Source organism: Ranitomeya variabilis, chromosome 4 (assembly GCF_051348905.1).
Source record: "Ranitomeya variabilis isolate aRanVar5 chromosome 4, aRanVar5.hap1, whole genome shotgun sequence".
NCBI lineage: Eukaryota > Metazoa > Chordata > Amphibia > Anura > Dendrobatidae > Ranitomeya > Ranitomeya variabilis.
In genome coordinates, this window is record NC_135235.1 from 754,295,619 (window position 1) to 754,321,491 (window position 25,873).

General features: G+C 47.0%; 1 protein-coding gene and 1 long non-coding RNA gene across 3 annotated transcripts in view; one reads left to right on the forward strand and one right to left on the reverse strand.

Annotated features, from left to right (window-relative positions):
- The window catches only part of LOC143766847 (gastrula zinc finger protein XlCGF66.1-like), an 82,726-nt gene that overhangs the window by 40,116 nt on the left and 16,737 nt on the right, over window positions 1–25,873 (forward strand). Inside the window, exon 1 of one of the 2 annotated variants that reach the window (XM_077254833.1) lies at window positions 24,324–24,415. The exons of the other annotated variant lie outside the window; for it this stretch is intronic. The gene's annotated coding sequence lies outside the window, so the exon portion shown is untranslated. Of the gene's footprint in view, window positions 1–24,323; window positions 24,416–25,873 lie in introns of those variants that run through there. 2 annotated transcript variants of the gene reach the window in all.
- On the reverse strand, window positions 8,609–25,087 carry LOC143766853 (uncharacterized). The gene is made up of 3 exons (XR_013213652.1): window positions 24,765–25,087; window positions 23,422–23,602; window positions 8,609–9,826 (listed from the first exon to the last, which is right to left on the reverse strand). It is a non-coding gene; the product is annotated as an uncharacterized LOC143766853 (long non-coding RNA).

A 25,873-nucleotide genomic window follows, 5' to 3' on the forward strand; every position in this document is an offset into this window, starting at 1 on the left:
TATATTAGTGATGGTATCAGAATGTATGGGCCCCTGTCAGGTATATATTAGTGATATCAGAATGTATGGGCTCCTGTCAGGTATATATTAGTGATGGTATCAGAATGTATGGGCCCCTGTCAGGTATATATTAGTGATATCAGAATGTATGGGCCCCTGTCAGGTATATATTAGTGATGGTATCAGAATGTATGGGCCCCTGTCAGGTATATATTAGTGATGGTATCAGACTGTACGGGCTCCTGTCAGGTATATATTAGTGATGGTATCAGAATGTATGGGCCCATGTCAGGTATATATTAGTGATGATATCAGAATGTATGGGCCCCTGTCAGGTATATATTAGTGATGATATCAGAATGTATGTGCTCCTGTCAGGTATATATTAGTGATGATATCAGAATGTATGGGCCCCTGTCAGGTATATATTAGTGATGATATCAGAATGTATGGGCCCCTGTCAGGTATATATTATTGTAGCTATAGACTGTATGGGCCCCTGTCAGGTATATATTAGTGATGATACCAGAATGTACGGGCTCCTGTCAGGTATATATTAGTGATGGTATCAGAATGTATGGGCCCCTGTCAGGTATATATTACTGATGATATCAGAATGTATGGGCTCCTGTCAGGTATATATTAGTGATATCAGAATGTATGGGCCCCTGTCAGGTATATATTAGTGATGATATCAGAATGTATGGGCCCCTGTCAGGTATATATTATTGTAGCTATAGACTGTATGGGCTCCTGTCAGGTATATATTAGTGATGGTATCAGCATGTATGGGCTCCTGTCAGGTATATATTACTGATGATATCAGAATGTATGGGCCCATGTCAGGTATATATTATTTATGATATCAGAATGTATGGGCCCCTGTCAGGTATATATTAATGATGGTATCAGAATGTATGGGCCCCTGTCAGGTATATATTATTGTAGATATAGACTGTATGGGCCCCTGTCAGGCATATATTATTGTAGATATAGACTGTATGGGCCCCTGTCAGGTATGTATTATTGTAGATATAGACTGTATGGGCCCCTGTCAGGTATATATGCTGCGATTGTTCTCGTATGCTGATTTGGCATGAAAAAATAATCACAGATGTGATCTGCCCCATAGATTAACACTGGTCCGAGTGCCATGCGATGCTTTCTCACATAGCGCTCGTCCGTATTCTACGCTAGTGTGACCCCGGCCTTAAACTTATGAAGCGACACAGACCACCTGCAGTTCAGCCACCATCAATATTTAAATTACAAGTTTTTCACCATCCAAAAAAATGCTAATTTTAACCTAGTTCCATAGGTTTCTTAAAGGGAACCTGTCACCAGGTTTTCCCCATATATAGTACCACCAGCACCTATATGCCCTTATACACACCCTTCTAGAGTGCTGTACCGTATATACTCGCGTATAAGCCGAAATTTTTGGGGGCAGAAAGAGACCCTCTCGGCTTATACTCGAGTCATTGTCGGCGGGGGAGCGGCGGCTGTCACATACTCACCTGCTCCTGGCACGGTCCCTGCATGTCCGATGGTCTACGGGCAGCTCTTCCTGTGTTCAGCGGTCACGTGGTTCTGCTCATTAATGAATATGGATGCATAATGGTTAAGGCTATGTGCGCACGTTGCAGATTTGCTTGAGGAAATGTCTGCATGGTTAGTGCATCTCTTAGCAGAAAACGCAGTGGAAATTCTGTACTTTTTTATGCGGATTTGATGCGTTTCTATAAATCGTGAGCGCTAAATAAAGATATATTAAAAAAAAAATAAATAAATAAAGGAATTTGATGCATTTCCTTATTCAAACTCTTCACGAGATACCCTCATTAATATTAACTAAAGACACACACACACACCCATGTAGGAGCATTAACATAATTAACCTACATATGCTGTAAAAAAAACAACTAAGAAACCTGCGTGAAATGCAATATGTTTATTTTTCAAAAAATAAAACCTGCATGGGCTCCCGCGCATAATTTTCATAACCAGCAGTGGGAAAGCTGACAGCTGATGTTACTATTCTGGAAAGGAGCCAATAACCATAAAGGTTCCCAGGCTATTAATATCAGCTCACAGCTGTTTGCTTAGCCTTTACTGGCTATTTTACAGGGGGACACAAAATATTGACATAAAATCCAACCAGCAAATGCTAGGCAGACAGCTGTAGGCTGATATTTATAGCCTGTGAAGAGGCCATGGATATTGGCAGCCCCACAGGCTAAAAACCATCAGCTCTCAGCCGTCGCAGAAATGGCGCATCTTATAGATGTGCCAATTCTGGCACTTAGCCTCGCTCTTCCCACTTGCCCTGTAGCAGAGGGGTTCATAATTGTGCGGTTGATGTCCTTTTTATTGTCAAGTAACATCAAGCCCACAGGTTAGTAATGGAGAGGCATCTATCAGACATCTCTCCATTACTAAGCTGGCCTAATGTCACCTTACAATACAAAGGTGAAATTAACCCCTTATTACCCCATATGCCACCGTTTCAGGGCAGTGAGAAGACAGAGGCTGAGTGCCAGAATTGGCGCATCTTACAGATGCACCTTTTCTGGGGTGGCAATAACCATGGTCCCTCTCTAGGCTATAATATCTGTCCTCAGTCACTGGCTTTCCCTCTGTGGCACAGAAAAATGTGCGGGAGCCCACGCCAGTTTTTTTCAGTGAAAACATTATTAAATACATACAGGCCCCAAATTTTACACACACACACACACACACACACACACACAACTAACTGTATTAGTCACTGACCTACATAAGTCTAACTGTTCTGCAATGGTTTACTGTATGTAAACCATGTCTCCTATCCTGTCAGCCTCTGCAATGATTTAACAGAAGCCGACAAATTATCTATCAGCTATTCCGCTGTCCGTGTGATATATTATAATATATATATATATATATATATATATATATATATACACACACATATACATATACACACACAGACAGTACAGACCAAATGTTTAGACACGCCTCATTTAAAGATTTTTCTGTATTTTCATGACTATGAAAACTGTACATTCACACTGAAGGCATCAAAACTATGTGGAATTATATACTTAACCCTGCTGTTCTGTTAGGTCAAAAATGACCGTTTTTGAAATTCTATAATGTTATAAAAATTCAGCGTGTGATTCTGAGACTTGAGGCTCCCTGACTTTTCGTCATTAGGGGGGTACTCTCTGTGGGAATTTTTTTTTTTTATTATTTTTGTTTACTTTATTTGGTACAATTTTACAGTACAAGTGTATGTGAAATCTAAACAGAACAGCAGGGTTAATAAAAGTGTAAGGCAACTGAAAATATGTCTTATATTCTAGGTTTTTCAAAGTAGCCACGTTTTGCTTTGATGACTGCTTTGCACACTCTTGGCATTCTCTTGATGAGCTTCAAGAGGTAGTCACTGGGAATGGTCTTCCAACAATCTTGAAGGAGTTCCCAGAGATGCTAAGCACTTGTTGGCCCTTTTGCCTTCAGTCTGCGGTCCAGCTCACCCCAAACCATCTCGATTGGGTTCAGGTCTGGTGACTGTGAAGGCCAGGTCATCTGGCGTAGCACCCCATCACTCTCCTTCTTGGTCAAATAGCCCTTACACAGCCTGAAGGTGTGTTTGGGGACATTGTCCTGTTGAAAAATAAATGATGGTCCAACTAAACGCAAACCGGATGGAATAGCATGCCGCTGCAAGATGCTGTGGTAGCCATGCTGGTTCAGTATGCCTTCAGTTTTGAATAAATCCCCAACAGTGTCACCAGCAAAGCCCCTCACACCATCACACCTCCTCCTCCATGCTTCACGGTGGAAACCAGGCATTTAGAGTCCATCCGTTCACCTTTTCTGTGTACAAAGACACGGTGGTTGGAACCAAAGATCTCAAATTTGGACTCATCTGACCAAAGCACAGGTTTCCACTGGTCTAATGTCCATTCCTTGCGTTATTTAGCCCAAACAAGTCTCTTCTGCTTGTTGCCTGTCCTTAGCAGTGGTTTCCTAGCAGCTATTTTACCATGAAGGCCTGCTGCACAAAGTCTCCTCTTAAGGGCTTGTTTCCATTTGCGAGAAACACGTCCGTATCTCGCATGTGGAAACCAAGCTGTAGCACCGGCACTCCAGAGCGGAGCGTGCGGCCGCATAGGAACACATGGAGCTGCACGCTCCGCTCCAAAGTGCCGGCGCCACAGCTTGGTTTCCACATGCGAGATACGGATGTGTTTCTCGCAAATGGAAACAAGCCCTAACAGTTGTTGTAGAGATGTGTCTGCTGCTAGAACTCTGTGTGGCATTGACCTGGTCTCTAATCTGAGCTGCTTTTAACCTGCGATTTCTGAGGCTGGTGACTCGGATAAACTTATCCTCAGAAGCAGAGGTGACTCTTGGTCTTCCTTTCCTGGGGCGGTCCTCATGTGAGCCAGTTTCTTAGTAGCGCTTGGTGGTTTTTGCCACTGCACTTGGGGACACTTTCAAAGTTTTCCCAATTTTTTGGACTGACTGACCTTCATTTCTTAAAGTAATGATGGCCACTCGTTTTTCTTTACTTAGAATTTGTATTATGGCAGGAAAAAAGCAGCTAACAGTCTATTCAGTAGGACTATCAGCTGTGTATCCACCAGACTTCTGCACAACACAACTGATGGTCCCAAACCCATTTATAAGGCAAGAAATCCCACTTATTAAACCTGACAGAGCACACCTGTGAAGTGAAAACCATTCCCGGTGACTACCTCTTGCAGCTCATCAAGAGAATGCCAAGAGTGTGCAAAGCAGTCATCAAAGAAAAAGGTGGCTACTTTGAAGAACCTAGAATTTAAGAGAGAATTTCAGTTGTTTCACACTTTTTTGTTAAGTATATAATTCCACATGTGTTAATTCATAGTTTTGATGCCTTCAGTGTGAATGTACAATTTTCATAGTCCTGAAAATACAGAAAAATCTTTAAATGAGAAGGTGTGTCCAAACTTTTGGTCTGTAGTGTATCTCTTTAGATTTTAAATACACCTATACTGTGTATATATATCTATTCTATTGTAACCTGTCAGTGTGATTTTACTGTACACTGCACCTGAATTGTCGGCCTTTCAAAGGACACCGTTGCGTATTTCTCGCAAGTCACACTGATGGCCCGTGTGGTGCGAGTTTTTCTTGCACAAATAGACTTTCATTGGCGAGTCTCGGCTGATATACGGTGCAAATCACAGCATACTGCAATTTCACTCGCACATATACGGCCGTGAAAAAAAAGTGATGGGAGATTAACATTGGTTCGAGTGCTATGCGATTTTTTTCTCGCATAGCACTCGTCCGTATTCCTCTCTAGCGTGACTCCGGCCTTAAAGGGAAAATCATTAAAAATTTATATTTTTTAAAATTTGTAAAATTTCTGATTTTTTACAAAATAAATCAAAACATATCAACTCAAGTTTACCATTATCATAAAGTCTAATATAACACGAAAAAAAAATTAATCTCAAAATCAATGGGATGTTGAAGCATTCCAGAGTTATCTAATATATAATTGCCTAGAATACTACTTCCTGCAATTTGTGCCAACTTCCGTGGCTTTGTCCGGAGCTAATGTCCGGAGCTAATGTCCGGAGATAAGTGACGTCACCAGTGTCCTACACCCAGGCAGAGCACAGGGGCCCCAGGCAGCCTATGGGGCCCCAGGCAGAGCACAGTGGCCCCAGGCAGAGCACAGGGGCCCCAGGCAGCATATGGGGCCCCAGGCAGAGCACAGTGGTCCCAGGCAGAGCACAGGGGCCCCAGGCAGCCTATGGGGCCCCAGGCAGAGCACAGTGGCCCCAGGCAGAGCACAGGGGCCCCAGGCAGCCTATGGGGCCCCAGGCAGAGCACAGTGGCCCCAGGCAGAGCACAGGGGCCCCAGGCAGAGCACAGGGGCCCCAGGCAGCATATGGGGCCCCAGGCAGAGCACAGGGGCCCCAGGCAGAGCACAGGGGCCCCAGGCAGCATATGGGGCCCCAGGCAGAGCACAGTGGCCCCAGGCACAGCACAGGGGTCCCAGGCAGAACATGGGGCCCCAGGCAGAGCACAGGGGCCCCAGGCAGCATATGGGGCCCCAGGCAGAGCACAGGGGCCCCAGGCAGCATATGGAGCCCAAGGCAGAGCACAGTGGCCCCAGGCAGCATGTGGGGCCCCAGGCAGAGCACAGTGGCCCCAGGCAGAGCACAGGGGCCCCAGGCAGCATATGGGGCCCCAGGCAGAGCACAGTGGTCCCAGGCAGAGCACAGGGGCCCCAGGCAGCTTATGGGGCCCCAGGCAGAGCACAGTGGCCCCAGGCAGAACATGGGGCCCCAGGCAGAGCACAGTGGCCCCAGGCAGAGCACAGGGGCCCCAGGCAGAACATGGGGCCCCAGGCAGAGCACAGGGGCCCCAGGCAGAGCACAGGGGCCCCAGGCAGCATATGGGGCCCCAGGCAGAGCACAGGGGCCCCAGGCAGCATATGGGGCCCCAGGCAGAGCACAGGGGCCCCAGGCAGAGCACAGGGGCCCCAGGCAGAGCACAGTGGTCCCAGGCAGAGCACAGGGGCCCCAGGCAGCCTATGGGGCCCCAGGCAGAGCACAGTGGCCCCAGGCAGAACTTGGGGCCCCAGGCAGAGCACAGGGGCCCCAGGCAGAGCACAGGGGCCCCAGGCAGCATATGGGGCCCCAGGCAGAGCACAGTGGTCCCAGGTAGAGCACAGGGGCCCCAGGCAGAACATGGGGCCCCAGGCAGAGCACAGGGGCCCCAGGCAGCATATGGGGCCCCAGGCAGAGCACAGGGGCCCCAGGCAGCATATGGGGCCCCAGGCAGAGCACAGCGATATTTTGGACCACTGTGCGGTGTTTCAGACCCCCTGTGTGATGTCTGGGGCCCTGTTCTTAAGTATATTAAAGATTAAAGTAACGTATATTAAAGTATATTATAGATCAAATTTGACACGTTTATGAGCACCATTGAGTGATATACTCAAGAATGACATAATTTTTCAACATTTTATGGTTTCAAACTGTAAACACTCAGAGTTTTTTTTACTTCAACCAGAAAACCTTAACGGTTCATAAAAAACTTGACTGTTCAGGATATGATAAAAGTCATAGTATTCTGAATCTTTAACTTCTAAAGATACCTTTACATGGGGTGATTATTGGTTCCAGAGAGGCTTTCGGCCGATAATCGTACACATGGCTGGTGACAGGACAATACAATATAAACGTTCAAAGGTAAACACTGATAACATTAAAATCTAATATATAATTGCCTAGAATACTACTTCCGGCAATTTGTGCCAACTTCCGTGGCTTTGTCCGGAGATAATGTCCGGAGATAAGTGACGTCACCAGCGTCCTACACCCGCTCAGGGTGGACAAAGATATATGCCTTCGTGGTGCGCGGCACTTTTCTGATTGGTTGCCGCCTGCCGCGAGCGACCAATCAGAAATGTGCCGTACTGTCAAGAATTGTCAAGAGCTGGTGAGTGCAGCCATTTTTTGTTCTTTCTTACTATTATTTATTAATTGTATTATTCTTACATTTGAATAAATAAAGTATATATGGATTCTAGACTCACGATTCTTTAGAATCGGGCTGCCATCTAGTTACTATATAAAGTGACACTGGTCAGATTTTAAAAAATTGGCCCCGCCACAAAGGGGCTAAGAGCTTGTACATGTGAACATGGTTTCAAAGGTGGCTTACCTGTCTCAGGCAGGTTTCACACCAGCGTTCGGCAGCCTTCTTCCTCCGTTAAGCCCCGCCCACTGCTGCGCCTCTTCCTTCAGCTCCTCCTAAGTCTGCATGCGTCCCCCATCTAACATTGGGTACGCAGGCATGCCTCATTTTGAAGATGCGCTGAACTGCGTCGAACGCAACATGTTGCATTTTATTGCAGTCGGCGCAGCGTTAAAACAACGCATGAGGAGGCATCCGCTTGGCCTGCGTACCCAATATTAAAGATAGGGTATGCAGGACGCATGCAGACGTAGGCGGAACTGAATGAAGAGTTGTGGCAGTGAGCAGGGCTTAGGCTACTTTCACACTAGTCCGTCGGTACGGGCAGTCGCAAACCGTCGGCCCGACGGACAGTGTGTTTTATGTAGAACAACGTGGGCAGCGGAGGCAGTTTTACAACGCATCCGTGGCCCATTGTGAGTTCCGGGGAGGAGGGGGCGGAGTTTCGGCCACGCATGCGCGGTCGAAAATGGCGGACTCGATGCACAAAAAAAAGTTACATGGAACTTTTTTTGTGCCGACGGTCCGCCAAAACACGACGCATCCGTCGCACGATGGATGCGACGTGTGGCAATCCGTCCCAATGTGTTGCTAATGAAAGTCTATGGAGAAAAAAACGCATCATGCAGGCAACTTTGCAGGATGCATTTTTTCTCCAAAACGACGTATTGAGACGTACAGCAAGCGTCGTTAGTGTGAAAGTAGCCTTAACGGAGGAGGAAGGCTGCCATCCGCAGCCCTGCCGAACGCTGGTGTGAAACCGGCCTAAGGCTGTTATTATAGCACCTTCCATGTGTTACACAGATACATCATGGGCTTGTCCTGCCCTACACATGAAATGAAAGACTAAAATACAATGTGGAGACTTCATCAGAGCAATGTTTTATTTACATTCAGAACTGGTTTAAGAGGAACAAATGACCATTTCCCACAGAAATCTCAGACTTTTACTTATAGAAATACTGGATAAATATCATTTTACCATTAGCTATAGAAACTTTTCTAATTTTATAAAACTGCATTTTTTTGCATTGAATAATTTTATGCCTTTGCTTGTTTCATTTTATGCATTTCTAAAGTATTTTAAAACTGTAATATGCTGTTGGTGCCTGCGGGCTGGACTGTCAGTTTGGTATGTGGCTCTGTTCCCCCCAGGCCTGCCTCCGATGTCTGAGGTTTCGGTGTCCCAGACCAGAGATCATAATACCGGCCTTGAATTGTGAAGGACACGGCAGCCGACCCTGAGAAACATCCAAGGTGGGAATGCCCCATCATGTCGAAGAGAGTCTGCTAGATCCAGGCCTAGCAGACCAGTGCTGGTGGGTTCATGGATGCCAGGAGGGGGTTTGCCTAAAGGAAGGTCTCGTCTTTTCCTGGCGGGTCGGAGAGTTGTCCCGTCGGTTTTTTGGACAGAACATTTCCAAAACAACCAAAATTGAACAGCAGATCTCTTGGGAGGCAGACTTTAGTCCTCTGTTGCAGAAGCGAAGTACTCTTAAACTGATAGGTGCAGAGTAGGACACACTAGAAAGTTGGCGTGCATGATTGTTCAGGGCACTGGCGGTGTGGACCGGCCACCAGAGAAGGCCTAGACCGAAGCCTGGATATTTTAAGAGCAGGGTCACAGGAGCCTCTGGAAAACATGGAGGCTGCATGAATAGGAAGGTTTCCCCAGGAGACGTCCATATTGCTCAGGGGCAAACTAAAACATACTTGTCCTGTCCTTTCCATTTTTTTTTTTTTTTTAAAGTAGCCCCCCCACTGCCTGGTAGGATATATGTGTCCTGAAGATCACACATCATTCTTCACAGACCGATGATGAAGATGGGCATGGAATAACCTGGACGCAGACCTTTCGGCGGCTGGCACATAACGGATTCGTCTTCGTCTCCCTACTCTATCTGGCTCTGGGGGGGCCAGAGGGTAGGGGGATTCGTGGCATGGACCGTCCTCTGGGGAACCACAAACACTCTTGATGTGTTGGGGCCTTGCCTCGTAGACCACAGATGATACGGTAGTGACAATTCTAGGTGGGAGATTAGAGTGACAATTCCACTGTCGCCCTCAAAAGCCGTATCTGGAAAAAAAAAAAAAAAAAAAAAAGAAAAAGTAAAATCGTTAATAAACCCCCCCCCCCCAAAACCTTAGGGCTTGTTCACACGATCCTTTTTTTGCTGCGGATCCGCAGCTGTTTTGAGGCTGCGGATCCGCAGCCGTTTTCCATGCAGGGTACAGTACAATGTTACCCTATGGAAAACAAAAACCGCTGTGCCCACTATCCTTTTTTTCGCAGGGAAATCCGCGCGGATTTGCCTGCAGAAAAAAAGAAGTACCATGTCTATTCTTTCTGCGGATTCCGATCCTGTTTTCAACATGCACAAATAGGAAAGTGCTGTTGAAAACCCGCAGAGGAATCCGCAGAAGAATCCGCAGGAAAATCAGCACTGCAAAAGCACCGCGGTTTTGCACTGCGGATTTTCAAAAACAGGACCTGAAAAATCTGCAGCAAAAAAAGGATCGTGTGAACATAGCCTTAGTCAGAAACTGGGCTGGGTGGTCCAGGCCCATGTCTGCCTCCTACTGACATTAAGCTAAAAAGGATTAGCTTCGTGCCAGTTGGTGGTGTGGCCTCCTCTACAGGGAAATACCTAAAAAATTTTTTTGCATAGCATAAGCAGCATACACTCATATTTTTCTTGTGTACCCCAATGAAGCATTAGCCCCCCCCCCCCCACATCAACCAGATGGCCACACAGCATAACCTCGCTCCCCCAGTCAGAAACCTCCACCTCACATTAACCAGCGGGCCACACAGCATAACCTCGCTCCCCCAGTCAGAAACATCCACCTCACATTAACCAGCGGGCCACACAGCATAACCTCGCTCCTCCAGTCAGAAACATCCACCTCACATTAACCAGCGGACCCCACAGGATAAATCCAAAGCCCACCAGACATTCCCTCCCCTCAAGCGTAAATCCAATATGACACCCCCTGCCCCAACCATAAATCCCATCAGACACCCCCTCCAATCGAACGCCACCCCAGCTTAAACTCTCATCGGACGTCCAACCCCCACAAACCCCCATCGGACGTACAACCCCCACCGGACGCGGAACCCCCCACCCAGCAGAAACCCCCAGATGCAGACCCCCCACCCCGCACAAACCCCCATCAGACGTGGACCCCCCACCCAGCACAAACCCCCATCGGACGTGGACCCCCCCACCCAGCACATACCCCCTTCGGACGTCCAACCCCCACAAACCCCCATCGGACGTCCAACACCCATCGGACGTGGACCCCCCCACCCAGCACACACCCCCTTCGATGTCCACCCCCCACCCAGCTTAAACCCTCTTCAGCCCCCCCCAAACCCAACCCATAAGCAGGTCGCCCCCCAATAAAAGGGATCCCCCAGTAAGCAACAGGTCACCCCCCAATAAAAGGGTTCCATCTGTAAGCAGCAGGTCGTCCCCAAATCCCACCACGGGATCCCCCAATAGCAAGCAGCAGGTCGCCTCCCCACATTCAACGACAAGCAGGTCGCCTCCCCACATTCCACGACAAGCAGGTCGCCTCCCCACATTCCACGACAAGCAGGTCGCCTCCCCACATTCAACGACAAGCAGGTCGCCTCCCAACATTCAACGACAAGCAGGTCGCCTCCCCACATTCAACGACAAGCAGGTCGCCTCCCCACATTCAACGACAAGCAGGTCGCCTCCCCACATTCAACGACAAGCAGGTCGCCTCCCCACATTCAACGACAAGCAGGTTGCCTCCCCACATTCAACGACAAGCAGGTCGCCTCCCCACATTCAACGACAAGCAGGTCGCCTCCCCACATTCAACGACAAGCAGGTCGCCTCACCACATTCAATGACAAGCAGGTCGCCTCCCCACAAGCAGGTCGCCCTCAAATCTCACCACAGGGGTCCCCCAAATAGCCTGCAGCAGGTCACCTCTCCCATGCAGGTCGCCTCCCCACATCCCACCACAAGCAGGTCACCCCCACATCCCACCACAGGGGTCCCCCAATAGCTTGCAGCAGGTCTCCCCCCACATCCACCACAAGGGTCCCCCCCAATAGACAGCAGGTCACGCCCTCCCAAAACCCGACCACAAGCATGTCGCCCTCAAACCCCACCACCAGGGTCTCCCCAATAACCAGCAGGTCGCCCCCACTAAAAGGGGTCCACCCCGTAAGCAGCAAGTCACCTCCAAACCCCACCACAGGGGTCCCCCTCAATAGCCAGCAGGTCACCCCCAAACCCCACCACAGGGGCCCATCAATAGCCATCAGCAGGTCGCCCCTCCACAAGCAGGTCGCCCCCTCTAAAAGGGGTCTTTAGCAATAAATATTGGCGGGCACCACTATAAGGGATCTCCCATCGCATGCCAAAAAACGCACCATAAGTATAAAACAAAGAAAAGAAAGGCATGCACGGGACGGGGATCACCACACAAGTAATACAATTTCAAATAAATTTTATTCAGAACACAACAACACTGAACACTGCAATAGACTATTAAAAACAAGTAAAATCACACACATGGTAAATACAAAGACCTATGATAAGGTCATGCCTTGGTCCTAAACCCCACACCCCTCAGTATGGCTAAAGAAAGAGGGTAATTAAATAGCTCAAAAGAAACTGGTAAGAAGGCGTAATATACTAAGGTCCACCATGAAAAGCACAACCTCAACCAGATCAATAATATACATACAATATGCGAGCATAAGCATCTCAAAGTCCAAATACAACCTGTCCTAAAGTAGATTCCAGTCCCTATGGAAAGTCCTAGGGTGGTGAAAGGTAAGCCAGGAGGGGGGAGGAGGACCAGGGCACTAAATGCCCAACGCGTGTCGCCAGGAGACCTGGCTTCTTCAGGGGCAGTAGGTACAGTGAGCGTGCAGGCGTTATATATACCTTAATAATTATCAGACCAGGAACAGCTGGAGTCCAAGGGGAGATCGCAAAGTGCATGGCGCCGGAGCTGGCCGGAGAACCGGAAGTAACAAAGACGCCGGCGTCTGCGCAATAGGAGAAAGGAGCTCAGAACAAAGATTTCCCTAAGTCCAGGCATCTGGTCAGTGCGCAGGCGCCATCCGGCGCGTGCGCACTAAGAACCAGCATCATAAAAGCCCATGGTAATTGTCATGATTCTCAATGGCAAGAGAACATAGCCCAGCATATATATAAGAACTAGCTCTTGGAAGATGGAACCTAAAACTGACCATGAACTAAACCTGCCGCACAACTAACAGTAGCCGGGTGGCGTGCCTACGTTTTTATCCCTAGACGCCCAGCGCCAGCCGGAGGACTAACTAATCCTAGCAGAGGAAAATACAGTCCTGGCTCACCTCTAGAGAAATTTCCCCAAAAAGGCAGACAGAGGCCCCCACATATATTGGCGGTGATTTTAGATGAAAATGACAAACGTAGTATGAAAATAGGTTTAGCAAAATCGAGGTCCGCTTACTAGATAGCAGGAAGACAGAAAGGGCACTTTCATGGTCAGCTGAAAACCCTATCAAAACACCATCCTGAAATTACTTTAAGACTCTAGTATTAACTCATAACACCAGAGTGGCAATTTCAGATCACAAGAGCTTTCCAGACACAGTAATGAAACAACAGCTGTGAACTGGAACAAAATGCAAAAACAAACAAGGACGAAAGTCCAACTTAGCTAGGAGATGTCTAGAAGCAGGAACATGCACAGAAAGGCTTCTGATTACATTGTTGACCGGCAAGGAACTGACAGAGGAGCAAGGTTAAATAGAGACTCCCACATCCTGATGGGAACAGGTGAACAGAGGGGATGATGCACACCAGTTCAATACCACCAGTGGCCACCGGGGGAGCCCAGAATCCAAATTCACAACAGTACCCCCCCCTCAAGGAGGGGTCACCGAACCCTCACCAGAACCACCAGGGCGATCAGGATGAGCCCTATGAAAGGCACGGACCAGATCGGAGGCATGAACATCAGAGGCAGTTACCCAAGAATTATCCTCCTGACCGTATCCCTTCCATTTGACCAGATACTGGAGTTTCCGTCTGGAAACACGGGAGTCCAAGATCTTTTCCACAACGTACTCCAACTCGCCCTCAACCAACACCGGAGCAGGAGGCTCAACGGAAGGCACAACCGGTACCTCATACCTGCGCAATAATGACCGATGAAAAACATTATGAATAGAAAAAGATGCAGGGAGGTCCAAACGGAAGGACACAGGGTTAAGAATCTCCAATATCTTGTACGGGCCGATGAACCGAGGCTTAAACTTAGGAGAAGAAACCCTCATAGGGACAAAACGAGAAGACAACCACACCAAGTCCCCAACACAAAGCCGAGGACCAACACGACGACGGCGGTTGGCAAAAAGCTGAGTCTTCTCCTGGGACAACTTCAAATTGTCCACTACCTGCCCCCAAATCTGATGCAACCTCTCCACCACAGCATCCACTCCAGGACAATCCGAAGATTCCACCTGACCGGAGGAAAATCGAGGATGAAACCCCGAATTACAGAAAAAAGGAGACACCAAGGTGGCACAGCTGGCCCGATTATTGAGGGCGAACTCCGCTAATGGCAAAAAAGCAACCCAATCATCCTGATCTGCAGACACAAAACACCTCAAATATGTCTCCAAGGTCTGATTAGTCCGCTCGGTCTGGCCATTAGTCTGAGGATGGAAAGCAGACGAAAAAGACAAATCTATGCCCATCCTAGCACAGAATGCCCGCCAAAATCTAGACACGAATTGGGTTCCTCTGTCAGAAACGATATTCTCTGGAATACCATGCAAACGAACCACATTTTGAAAAAACAGAGGAACCAACTCGGAAGAGGAAGGCAACTTAGGCAAGGGAACCAAATGGACCATCTTAGAGAAACGGTCACACACCACCCAGATGACAGACATCTTCTGAGAAACAGGAAGATCCGAAATAAAATCCATCGAGATGTGCGTCCAAGGCCTCTTCGGGATAGGCAAGGGCAACAACAATCCACTAGCCCGAGAACAACAAGGCTTGGCCCGAGCACAAACGTCACAAGACTGCACAAAGCCTCGCACATCTCGTGACAGGGAAGGCCACCAGAAGGACCTTGCCACCAAATCCCTGGTACCAAAGATTCCAGGATGACCTGCCAACGCAGAAGAATGAACCTCAGAGATGACTTTACTGGTCCAATCATCAGGAACAAACAGTCTACCAGGTGGGCAACGATCAGGTCTACCCGCCTGAAACTCCTGCAAGGCCCGCCGCAGGTCTGGAGAAACGGCAGACAATATCACTCCATCCTTAAGGATACCTGTAGGTTCAGAATTACCAGGGGAGTCAGGCTCAAAACTCCTAGAAAGGGCATCCGCCTTAACATTCTTAGAACCCGGTAGGTATGACACCACAAAATTAAACCAAGAGAAAAACAACGACCAGCGCGCCTGTCTAGGATTCAGACGCCTGGCGGACTCAAGATAAATAAAATTTTTGTGGTCGGTCAATACCACCACCTGATGTCTAGCCCCCTCAAGCCAATGACGCCACTCTTCAAAAGCCCACTTCATGGCCAAAAGCTCCCGATTCCCAATATCATAATTCCGCTCGGCGGGCGAAAATTTACGAGAAAAAAAAGCACAAGGTCTCATCACGGAGCAGTCGGAACTTCTCTGCGACAACACCGCCCCAGCTCCGATTTCAGAAGCGTCGACCTCAACCTGAAAAGGAAGAGCAACATCAGGCTGACGCAACACAGGGGCGGAAGAAAAGCGGCGCTTAAGCTCCTGAAAGGCTTCCACAGCAGCAGGGGACCAATCAGGAACATCAGTACCCTTCTTGGTCAAATCAGTCAATGGTTTAACAACATCAGAAAAACCAGCAATAAATCGACGATAAAAGTTAGCAAAGCCCAAAAATTTCTGAAGACTCTTAAGAGAAGAGGGTTGCGTCCAATCACAAATAGCCTGAACCTTGACAGGATCCATCTCGATGGAAGAGGGGGAAAAAATGTATCCCAAGAAGGAAATCTTTTGAACCCCAAAAACGCACTTAGAACCCTTCACACACAAGGAATTGGACCGCAAAACCTGAAAAACCCTCCTGACCTGCTGGACATGAGAGTCCCAGTCATCCGAAAAAAATCAGAATATCATCCAGATACACAATCATAAATTTATCCAAATAATCGCGGAAAATGTCATGCATAAAGGACTGAAAGACTGAAGGGGCATTTGAAAGCCCAAAAGGCATCACCAAATACTCAAAATGGCCCTCGGGCGTATTAAATGCGGTTTTCCACTCATCCCCCTGCTTAATTCGCACCAAATTATACGCCCCACGGAGATCAATCTTAGAGAACCACTTGGCCCCCTTAATACGAGCAAACAAATCAGTCAGCAGTGGCAACGGATATTGATATTTAACCGTGATTTTATTCAAAAGCCGATAATCAATACACGGCCTCAAAGAGCCATCTTTCTTAGACACAAAGAAAAAACCGGCTCCTAAGGGAGATGACGAAGGACGAATATGTCCCTTTTCCAAGGACTCCTTTATATATTCTCGCATAGCAGCATGTTCAGGCACAGATAGATTAAATAAACGACCCTTAGGGTATTTACTACCCGCAATCAAATCTATGGCACAATCGCACTCCCGGTGCGGAGGTAGTGAACCAAGCTTGGGTTCTTCAAAAACGTCACGATAGTCAGACAAGAATTCAGGAATCTCAGAGGGAATAGATGATGAAATGGAAACCAAAGGTACGTCCCCATGAGTTCCCTTACATCCCCAGCTTAACACTGACATAGCTTTCCAGTCAAGGACTGGGTTATGAGATTGCAGCCATGGCAATCCAAGCACCAAAACGTCATGTAGATTATACAGCACAAGAAAGCGAATAATCTCCTGGTGATCCGGATTAATACGCATAGTTACTTGTGTCCAGTATTGTGGTTTATTACTAGCCAATGGGGTGGAGTCAATCCCCTTCAGAGGTATTGGATCTTCCAGAGGCTCTAAATCATACCCACAGCGTTTGGCAAAGGACCAATCCATAAGACTCAAAGCGGCGCCAGAGTCGACATAGGCGTCCGCGGTAATAGATGATAAAGAACAAATCAGGGTCACAGATAGAATAAACTTAGACTGTAAAGTGCTAATTGAAACAGACTTGTCAAGCTTCTTAGTACGCTTAGAGCATGCTGATATAACATGAGTTGAATCACCACAATAGAAGCACAACCCATTTTTTCGTCTAAAATTCTGCCGTTCGCTTCTGGACAGAATTCTATCACACTGCATATTCTCTGGCGTCTTCTCAGTAGACACCGCCAAATGGTGCACAGGTTTGCGCTCCCGCAGACGCCTGTCTATCTGAATAGCCATTGTCATGGACTCATTCAGACCCGCAGGCACAGGGAACCCCACCATAACATCCTTAATGGCATCAGAGAGACCCTCTCTGAAATTCGCCGCCAGGGCGCACTCATTCCACTGAGTAAGCACAGACCATTTACGGAATTTTTGGCAGTATATTTCAGCTTCATCTTGCCCCTGAGATAGGGACATCAAGGCCTTTTCTGCCTGAAGCTCTAAATGAGGTTCCTCATAAAGCAACCCCAAGGCCAGAAAAAACGCATCCACATTGAGCAACGCAGGATCCCCTGGAGCCAATGCAAAAGCCCAATCTTGAGGGTCGCCCCGGAGCAAGGAAATCACAATCCTGACCTGCTGTGCAGGATCTCCAGCAGAGCGAGACTTCAGGGACAAAAACAATTTGCAATTATTTTTAAAATTTTGAAAGCAAGATCTATTCCCCGAGAAACATTCAGGCAAAGGAATTCTAGGTTCAGACATAGGAGCATGAACAACAAAATCTTGTATATTTTGAACCTTCGTGGCGAGATTATTTAAACCTGTAGCTAAACTCTGAAGATCCATTTCAAACAGGTGAACACAAAGCCATTCAAGGATTAGAAGGAGAGAGAGAGAGGAAGGCTGCAGTATAGGCAGACTTGCAAGTGATTCAATTATGAGAACACTCAGAACTGGAGGAAAAAAAAAAAAAAAAAAAAATTTTCAGCAGACTTCTCTTTTCTCTCCTTTCACTGCCAATTAATTTAACCCTTTTTGGGCCGGTCAAACTGTCATGATTCTCAATGGCAAGAGAACATAGCCCAGCATATATATAAGAACTAGCTCTTGGAAGATGGAACCTAAAACTGACCATGAACTAAACCTGCCGCACAACTAACAGTAGCCGGGTGGCGTGCCTATGTTTTTATCCCTAGACGCCCAGCGCCAGCCGGAGGACTAACTAATCCTAGCAGAGGAAAATACAGTCCTGGCTCACCTCTAGAGAAATTTCCCCAAAAAGGCAGACAGAGGCCCCCACATATATTGGCGGTGATTTTAGATGAAAATGACAAACGTAGTATGAAAATAGGTTTAGCAAAATCGAGGTCCGCTTACTAGATAGCAGGAAGACAGAAAGGGCACTTTCATGGTCAGCTGAAAACCCTATCAAAACACCATCCTGAAATTACTTTAAGACTCTAGTATTAACTCATAACACCAGAGTGGCAATTTCAGATCACAAGAGCTTTCCAGACACAGTAACGAAACAACAGCTGTGAACTGGAACAAAATGCAAAAACAAACAAGGACGAAAGTCCAACTTAGCTAGGAGATGTCTAGAAGCAGGAACATGCACAGAAAGGCTTCTGATTACATTGTTGACCGGCAAGGAACTGACAGAGGAGCAAGGTTAAATAGAGACTCCCACATCCTGATGGGAACAGGTGAACAGAGGGGATGATGCACACCAGTTCAATACCACCAGTGGCCACCGGGGGAGCCCAGAATCCAAATTCACAACAGGTAATACTCTCGGCCGAGAGAAGGATCCACAGGGAAGAAACAGGAGTTTTGAAGAAGGTGGTATCAATAGGGCAAAGAGCATAATACATGCCGGAGGCACAGAGAAGAGATATCCACATGTATACAAATACATATATTGAACGATAGTTTTACAATGTTGCCACAATAACTCCTTCATAGGCAGATAAATGAATAAATAGAATAATACTAATAAGCATAAAGCAATAAATGATAACAGATATGCACATAAATACATATACAAAAAAGAAAAAGAATAAACTAATGAAAAGAATGTGAAGAAGAAAAAAAATATATATATATATATATATATATATATATATATTAATGAGGAAAAAATAAATAAATAATATATAAATGAATAATAATAGATAATAAATAAAGAAAAACATACAAAAACAAACAACACATATATGCATATATGCATACATATGCACAACTACATACACATAAGAATAATAAATATAAATATCAACATAAGCCCATAAGTCTAATCCCATTATTACACAGACCAAAAAGAAAAAGAAAAAGAAGTGCAGTATAATAATACCTAGAACAAAAAGTCACTTTTCGGGACATAGAATGTTGGAACAGTTATAAAGCACATGTAGAGTCCACAAAGAACACATGCAACAGATGATAGGACTATTTATAATAGCCAGAGAATAAAAGTTCCTCATTTAGTCCATGTGGGGTACAGCTCTGTAGGTCGTGGATCCACCTGGATTCACACCTTAACAGTTTCTTCACTCTGTCCCCACCTCTAATATTGAGTGGGACCACCTCCAACCCCATGACCCTTAGGCCCTTGGTGTTGCCACTATGGACATCAAGAAAATGGGTCGCCACCGATGAAATATTCTTGCCCTTCTCTCGGTCCTTCTGGGCCATGGCAATGTTGGACAGGTGTTGCTGAACCCTTCTTCGCAATTCTTGGGTTGTTTGACCTACATATATCTTCGGACAATCACAAATTAAAGCATAGACCAGCGACCGAGTTTTACAATTGACGAAAATCTTCCTGGGTTTGATCTGAAAAGGAGAGATAGGTAATGACAAACCATCCTGGGTAATAGTGAATTGGCAAACATTGCAATTTCCACAAGGATAGGTGCCAAAAATCCTCATACCCCTATTAAGCCTAGTGGTAGGGCGAACAAAGTGACTATGACAAAGTAAGTCCTTAAGATTTCTAGCCCTCCTAGCTATAAGTTTGGGTTTATCTGAGATATGGGATTTCAACTTCGGTTCACTCAGTAAAATACCCCAACTCCGATCCAGAAGTTTGTACACATCACCCCACTGATTGTTAAACGCGGTAACAATGCCAAGAGGTCTTGGGGACTCACATGTACGTCTTTGAAATAAATCCGATCGTACACTGTTTCTTGCTCTCTGGTAAGCAGAGGAAATAATGGCCTTAGGGTATCCCCGATGTTTAAAACGGTCAGTCAATTTCCGAGCCTCCCTGTTGAAATCAGCCGTCATGCTACAATTCCTTCTCAACCGAAGAAATTGGCCAGTTGGAATGCCATTTTTTAGATGTCTAGGATGGAAGCTAGAGTAATGTAACAGGCTGTTCGTAGCTGTGGGTTTACGAAAAAGGGTAGTAGTGACATACGAACCATCTAGAATTAATTTGAGGTCAAGGAACTCCACCGATGTCCGTGACAGATGTGAGGTAAGCCTGATGTTGAAGGAGTTATTGTTGAGGTCCGCAAGAAAAAGATGATAATCCTCCTCTGTACCTGTCCAAAACATTACCACATCATCAATAAAACGAAGCCACTTCTGGCAGTGTTCCTTGAATGCCACATGTTGGAAAACTACAGACTCCTCCCACCACCCTAAAAAAAGGTTTGCGTACGAAGGAGCACAACGTGCCCCCATAGCCGTACCCTTTACCTGTCTATAAAATGTTCTATCAAACACAAAGTAGTTTTTGTCGAGGACAAAAAATAAAAGATCAAGAATAAACTGATCATGTCCTCTGTCCCCTGTACTATTGTGTTCCAGAAAAAATGAGACGTCTCTAAGGCCCATGTCGTGATTAATACTGGTATATAAGGACTCGACATCCAAAGTGATCAACAACGTGCCTGATGGTAGAGCAATATCCTGAAGGAGTTGAATCAAACGTGTCGAGTCCCTAATAAACGATTTTAATGACATGGCCATAGGCTGAAGGAAGAAATCCAGATAGGTACAAGGTTTCTCAAATAGACTATTGATGCCAGACACAATTGGCCTACCTGGGTTTTTTTCCAATGACTTGTGCACCTTAGGGAGCAAGTAGAAAGTTGGTATCACAGGATAGTCTGTAGTCAAGAAATCCACCTCCTTCTTGTTCAAAATACCAGATCGAAACACTTGTTCGACAAGTTGGTCCAGTTTCCTCTTAAAAATCTCAGTGGGATCAGCAGGTAGACGTCTGTAGCATGTAGAGTCCCCTAATTGCCGTTCAACCTCCTGTAAATAAAGGGAATTAGGCCATAAAACAATGTTACCCCCCTTATCCGCTTCACGGATCAGAAACTCCTTATTATTCTGTAGACCCAAAAGGGCCTTCCGTTCAGGTGGACTCAAATTCCTGTTCTTATTACCATCCAAACGTAGAGTCTGTATATCTCTGCAGGTACGGTTAAAAAAGATCTGAACCACAGGGAAAAGGGAGAGAGATGGAGTGGCTTGTGAAGGCAGTCTTCCAGAGAATCTTTTCCTAGTTGGATCTGTATCATTTTCCTCAAGCAAGTCCATAAGATCCCTAAGGACTTGTCTTTCATCATTCGGAAGTTGGTCAGCTAGAGAAGGATGGTGATACAAAAGTTTAAAGATTAACTGACGGCAAAACAAATAAACATCCTTGACAAGAGTGAATTTATCAAGTGTATTCATGGGAGAAAAAGACAATCCCTTGGTCAATACCGTTGTTTCTATTGATGTCAAGGCATGTGTTGACAGATTAATAATCTGAAGATTACCTGGGTCCTGGAAGTCTTCATGTTCCAACAGGGATGGTAGAGTCAAAGTTAATAATTCCTGCGGTTGAACCTCGTCTCCCGTTTGTGCAATGGGGGAGAGTTCCTGTAAGCCCTGGTTTTCCTTTTCTTTACCCCTCCTAGTCTTACGTCGACCCCGCCTGCGGCCCCTTCGAGGTCGCTAGGGTCTGATGACAAAAAATCACTGGAGGAGACTTCAAGTCTTGTATTGATGTCGCTCGGGGCTTTTGGATCAAAGGACACCGCCCTCTTATTGCCTCGATGGCCCCATTTGTAGGCAAAACCACCAGAGAAATCTGCTTTGTCCCTTTGAAATTTACGTTTTTTGCCTTCAGAAATCTCCCTTTCATATTTATCAATAGTGGTTTTAAGTTGCTGCTTGAAAGAGGAGATCAGTGTCTCATCAAAACTGGCTAGCAGAATCTCTCTGGTCTTGATGTCTTCCTTTAATTTATTTAGAAGGGCCTGATCGTGTGTAATCAACATATCAATAAGTATGAGGGAGCATTTCATCAAACCAGTCTCCCAATTTTTACGAAAACACTCATCTACCTCCCAAGCAGGGAAAATCTGGACCCTAAGTCCACGAGGGACAAAACCGGACATCTTATACTCCTCCAAGCTCCTCAAATTCCACCATACTTTAGTTAAGGATCTATGTAAGTTAGTTAATTCATTCGTAACTTTAGCAAAACCCCCATCATCACTAGTGGATTCCATGCTGGCACCACTCCCAGTTTTTTCAAAAATCCCCTGAGCCCTCTGGCTCCAAGCTGTTTCCCTGGCCTGTAAATCCATAATCACCAGATTTAACAAAGTAGTGTGCCACTCTCCAAGAAAGGGGGGAACAAGGAGACCTAGAACCCCCTAAAAAACACTCTTTAGCAATAAATATTGGCGGGCACCACTATAAAAGGGGTCCCGCAACAAGCAGATCGCCTCCCCAAACCCAACCATAAGCAGGTCACCCTCACTAAAAGGGGTCCCCCGCACGCAGGTCGCCCCCAAATCACACCACAGGGGTCCCACCATAGGGGTCACCCCAATAGCCAGCAGCAGGTCTCCCACCCCAAACAAGTCACCCCATAAGCAGCAGGTCACCCTAAATCCCACCACAGGGGTCCCCCCAATTGCCAGCAGCAGGTCCCCCCCACAAGCAGGTCACCCCCCACTAAAATGGGTCACCCCCAATAGCATGCAGCAGGTCGCCCCCCCACAAGCAGGTCAGGGGTCCCCCAATAGCCTGCAGCCCCCCTCACACAAGCAGGTCGCCTACCACAGAAGTCCACCACAACAGCCAGCAGCAGTCCCCCCCCACAAAATCCCACAATAGCCAGCAGCAGCAGGTCCCCCCAAAATCCCACCACAGGGATCCCCCACAATAGCCAGCAGCAGCGGAGCCTCCCAAAATCCCACCGCAGGGGTCCCCCACAATAGCCAGCAGCAGCAGAGCCCCTCAAAATCCCACCGCAGGGGTCCCCCACAATAGCCAGCAGCAGCGGAGCCTCCCCAAAATCCCACCGTAGGGATCCCCCACAATAGCCAGCAGCAGCGGAGCCCCCCCAAAATCCCACCACAGGGGTCCCCCACAATAGCCAGCAGCAGCGGAGGCCCCCCACAATAGCCAGCAACAGCGGAGCCCACCAAAATCCCACCACGGGTCACTCCCCACACAGACAAGTAGGTCGACCACCACAGGGCCTCCCCCCAATAGCGAATAGCGATCGGCAAGTAGCATTTTTCACCCTGAAACCACTGACCTCCATGGCGTCCACAAGCTGTCATGCTGCTTTCCTTTGCCGCCTTGGAGAACACGCCCCCTCCCGATAGGACACGCCCCTGGAAATGACGTCACACCTGGAAGGAGCCCATTAGTGATGGGACTTCGGGGTTTTTTTTGGGAATCGGCTCTTTCGGCTCTTGAATCGGCTCTTCAGTAATCTCACCAAAATAATGACACAAAACCTTCTAGTTAACAGATTAACATTGTTTATATTATTTTTCATTATAAGAACATCAAACAAATGCAAAAAATGTGCAACGGGGTATAGGAGCGGAGACCCGGCCATCATACCTCATGTGAGTGTCCACTCTGTAATTGTAATCTTTCTCGGTACAATCTGATAGAGGTAGTGAGCGCTAATATACCTGCTGTGTGGCAGTAATTAACTAATTAGAGCTCTATTTATTCCACCACCGATGTTCATTGAGCTCTGTGCACCACGGTCACATTTTCTGACAGGTCGCAGCTCATTAGAAGACAGGTCCTTTTGTATGGGCATTTTTTGCTATTGATTCCTCAGATAGGTTTTTTATTGATGTTATGTGGATATATCCGCTCCATTTACATTTGGAGGTTTTTTGCTGGTAAAAATTATTATTGTTATTTTGTAATTATTAATAAACATTACTGCATTTAATATTAATGAACATTGTGGTTTGAGTCTTGTTGCGTGTTTTTCATGGCAATTCTAGACTTATTTTTGGATTTGAGTACTTTCAGCAGCAGCTTTCCTCTCTCCCCCTCCAGCACACAGACTCTCCTGGCTCCTTCCTCCCCCTCCACCACCAGGCTGAGGGAAGGGAGGAGAGCAGAGAGCCACTAGATAACAAGCGGCTCACTGATAGGTGCCGGCTCATATCGTTCACAGTGAAGAGCCGCCTCTTTGAGTCGGCTCGTTCATGAACGTCACATCACTAGAGCCCATACTCTAGCATTTACCATATCTGTGGAGTGCGGCTCTGCAGGTGGAGGTATGTGGAGATTCCCCATTACTGAGCGCAGCCGGGGACATTAACCCCTTCAGCACTGAGGCCCTTTTGGGGTCTCTGTGTGGTGTGAACAGTGATGTAACACAGAGGCGCAGCTAGGGTATTGCTTCAGGGGGGCGAAGCTTCTGAGTGGGCCCCTAACCAGGTAACCTTCATTACAGCTGGGTGACGCCCCCTAATAGTGGAGGAAAACCTCAGCAGATGACCGCGCTGTTACTGAAGATAATCTCTATATAAAGACCAACATGGATATTACTGCCATATGGTCAGTGGTAGATACCAGCCCTACAGAACATATAACATCACAGCACAGTTACAGATAATGTCTTACCGCTGATGTTTTTTCTGATGGAATCATTCACTTTTCCCGTCTTTTCCATCTGGCCCAGACCGACATGATGTCTTCCAGCAACGACTCGTCTGCAGAGAATACAACAAAGACACATTTCACTTCTCATATTCCAGCCCCATCACCATCTATTCCCAACCTGCACAAACTCCTCATCCTGCTGATACCCCAATACTGAGCCACTGCTGCCGTATGTGTCCCTATTACTGCCCCTGATACCCCAATACTGAGCCGCTGCTGCCGTATGTGTCCCTATTACTGCACCTGATACCCCAATACTGAGCCGCTGCTGCCGTATGTGTCCCTATTACTGCACCTGATACCCCAATACTGAGCCACTGCTGCCGTATGTGTCCCTATTACTGCCCCTGATACCCCAATACTGAGCCGCTGCTGCCGTATGTGTCCCTATTACTGCCCCTGATACCCCAATACTGAGCCGCTGCTGCCGTATGTGTCCCTATTACTGCACCTGATACCCCAATACTGAGCCGCTGCTGCCGTATGTGTCCCTATTACTGCACCTGATACCCCAATACTGAGCCACTGCTGCCGTATGTGTCCCTATTACTGCCCCTGATACCCCAATACTGAGCCGCTGCTGCCGTATGTGTCCCTATTACTGCCCCTGATACCCCAATACTGAGCCGCTGCTGCCGTATGTGTCCCTATTACTGCACCTGATACCCCAATACTGAGCCGCTGCTGCCGTATGTGTCCCTATTACTGCACCTGATACCCCAATACTGAGCCGCTGCTGCCATATGTGTCCCTATTACTGCACCTGATACCCCAATACTGAGCCTCTGCTGCCGTATGTGTCCCTATTACTGCACCTGATACCCCAATACTGAGCCGCTGCTGCCGTATGTGTCCCTATTACTGCACCTGATACCCCAATACTGAGCCGCTGCCGCCGTATGTGTCCCTATTGCTGCACCTGATACCCCAATACTGAGCCTCTGCTGCCGTATGTGTCCATATTACTGCCCCTGATACCTCAATACTGAGCCGCTGCTGCCGTATGTGTCCCTATTACTGCCCCTGATACCCCAATACTGAGCCGCTGCTGCCGTATGTGTCCCTATTAC